The following is a 2,992-nucleotide window of genomic DNA, read 5'->3' as shown; positions in this document are numbered from 1 at the left end:
AAAAAATCAGTAATTAGATATTGACCCTCTAATTACTCTTTTTTACACATTGTTCTTTTTTCTTTAATTTCAGATTCAAAGTAGTGGTGAGAGTGAGACATTTGGTCTGCTAGGGTTTTGTTTTCCTCTTTCAATTACCGTAGCGGTGTAGCCATTCTCTCTTCCTCTCCCTCCGCAGTCTCTCTCGTTCGCTGCCGCCGCCTCGCAAGACGCCGCCGCCGCGCAAGACGCCGCCGCCACACTTGGAGGTTAGTTAATCATTATTTTTTTCTCAATAGTCAAGAAATTTAATTATGCTTGCAATGAAAACTTAGAAATCTAATCAGTATTTTCACTGAAAATAATTTTATTTGTATATGTATCTGGTCACTACCTCTATGGTAAATACTAAATTGAGCAGCACTATCTAATCTAGTGTAGTAGATGTAGATCAACTCAAACTTTTATGAACAGAAAAGAAAAGAAAGTTGTGGAGGCACGTGAAGTGCCATCAACTTCTGTGTATGTGTTGTGGCCAATGGCAGTGAAGGGTGTCTTTTGGATGCTTGCTTTTCTAGCTGCATAAACAGGTAATTATTGGAGAAAGAGAACCGTTATGCGTGACAATGTAAAATTGACCTCACCATTGTTTTATATTATTCATTTAACGTTTTATTATAATGCTGTTGAATGGTCCTTGTTGCTAAAACATTATTATACTTTACTGCTATTACTGTTGTAACCTGTGAGTGATTAATCTTTGTTGAATGAGACTTGATTAGTAAGCTGAGTTAATTGGAATTTCTAAGGGGGGGCAAAATCTAAGATAGCAGTAGCTTAGGCATGGTGGATGAACTCAATAAACTATTTATACTCAAATTGGTTTGGAATTTTGGTTTGGTTTGAGAAATCAATTCATTTTAAAATGTAATCAAACTAAACCCTTCTGGATCCTTCCAAGTTTCAGGGTCTCTATGGATGGCAAACACATTTACGTATACTATCGTCTTGGCTTCAATTTCATACCCTGCTATTCTGCTATTTTTGTTGAATTCTCTTGGTACCAATGGTAAAGAAAAGGTAAAGAAAACAAAAAGTGAATTACATATTACATATGTAAAGGAAAGAAACACCGTACAAACTGACCTTTAATCAGGATAAAGACAAATACAAAATTCTTGAAAAGGTAAACAAACAAGTATATTGTACAAGTAAAGTAGGTTTTAAGCATGAAAAATTGCTAATGCAACTACACAAGAAACACAAAAGGGACAAAGGAAACTCATTCAACACATGTACTTAATCTGTCAAACTATAACATGGCTTTAACAATAACAAAAATTATGGTGACAATAATATACTCACACCAGCTCAATGATTTTTTTGTTTTGGGATTAAAGAGAAAATTAGACAGCAGAGGAGGAATAAAAAGGACAACAGATTCTCTTTACAAAAATGAGCAATCAGAAGAAAGGGTATAAGCACCAGAGAGCGAAAATCAAAATTGAACAAGTGAACATCAGATCTAGAAAAGCAAGGACCTTTTTAAGTCTTGCAACTTCTTCAAGGGTCTGTGAATTCACAATGGTAGCCTGCACACAGCACAAAAGCAGTATATTCACAATGTTTATAATTTATTTTTTAAGCATTATATTCACAATGTTTATTACACAGTGAATGGAATGTCCCTCCAATGTGGTTGTTGCTAAGATCACTGCACAAGAAACAGAAAGTTTAATTTCTAGTTCAAATAATTACACAAGAAACAGAAAGTTTAATTTCTAGTTTAACAATCTCTTGAAATTTTGGTCCCTATTGCAGTTGATCAGTATAAAATTCAGTCACACCACACAGAAAGTGAAACATTTCATTGAGAAAAGTTCAAAATTCTAGAATATGCAATAAGCATAGCATCAAAACTAGTCATTACCTTAACTTTATCAAGAGTATCCAACGGTCCAACAACACCAGACACAGTTCTGCATTCTGCAATATCAAAAACAATCTTATTCTTGCCAATGTGATAAACTGATCAACCCAATAACCATTCGAAAATACTTTTCTTCCCCCACAATGACAAGCACAAAAAAGAAATGGTGATTTGCTAATTCACCAACCAGTGAAACACAATGTTTACCACTTCAAAGCATTTGATATTCAATAACCATCTACAGTTTAGGAGCATTATTTTCCTTTAACTATTTTCTCAATCAAATTATTGCTCGTCACTTTCAAAAGTTTCTTCCGAACCCTAAAAGTTGAAATCAGACAAAACGTCCAAATTATGTATTGCGATACAGTAAGAGGAGGAACGAACCTCTACACCGGTTTTGGCTTGGAAGTTGACAAAGGAATTCCTCTCCTGCGGAATGCAATCCCTAGCGGCGGATCTGAATGGTAAGGAAGGAAAGGGGAGACTCATCAAAAAGGAAGGAAAGGAAGCTAACCTGGATCGTCGAAGAGGAAGGCGTTGACGATTTTGGCGGAGAAGACACAGAGGACGACAAGGAGAGGAAGTTGCAGGAGACGACACCGGATGAAATCGCCGCTGTAGGAGATGTCGTCGATGGAGATCGATGCCGGAGGAAATGTCACAGAGAAGGTCGTCAGTAAACGCCAGAGGATCGCAGAGGCCAACCAGGACAACAGCGTCACGGCGTAGTTAGGGTAATGAGTAAGGGTTTCAATTGAGTAAGGGTTTCTGAAATATAAAGTTATTTTAAAATATTATGGAACAAGAATAATAAATATTTTATTATTTTTACTCTATCATAAATATTTTTATTTTGTTTTTATATTAAAATAACTATTATTTTTAAATTTCAATAATTTATTAATTAGTTTATATCTATTATACTATTATATACTACAAGTATGAGATAATATTTAATTTGGTCCCTGAACTTACATACAAGCCTTAATTTAGTCCCTAAAGTTTCAATTACCTTTATTTAGTCCCTAAATTTTATTAACATAACTCATATTAGTTTTTTAAACAATTTTCAACGTATAA

General features: G+C 34.7%; 1 long non-coding RNA gene across 1 annotated transcript; it reads right to left on the bottom strand.

Moving 5' to 3' along the window:
• Positions 1–1,641: 1,641 nt before the first annotated feature.
• Positions 1,642–2,600, bottom strand: LOC110277454 (uncharacterized). Its single transcript, XR_002369975.2, has 3 exons — positions 2,427–2,600; positions 2,297–2,369; positions 1,642–1,965 (listed from the first exon to the last, which is right to left on the bottom strand). It is a non-coding gene; the product is annotated as an uncharacterized LOC110277454 (long non-coding RNA).
• Positions 2,601–2,992: the final 392 nt, after the last annotated feature.

Source organism: Arachis duranensis, unplaced genomic scaffold, assembly GCF_000817695.3.
Source record: "Arachis duranensis cultivar V14167 unplaced genomic scaffold, aradu.V14167.gnm2.J7QH unplaced_Scaffold_209547, whole genome shotgun sequence".
NCBI classification, from domain to species: domain Eukaryota; kingdom Viridiplantae; phylum Streptophyta; class Magnoliopsida; order Fabales; family Fabaceae; genus Arachis; species Arachis duranensis.
This window is presented reverse-complemented; position numbering and strand designations above follow the sequence as displayed.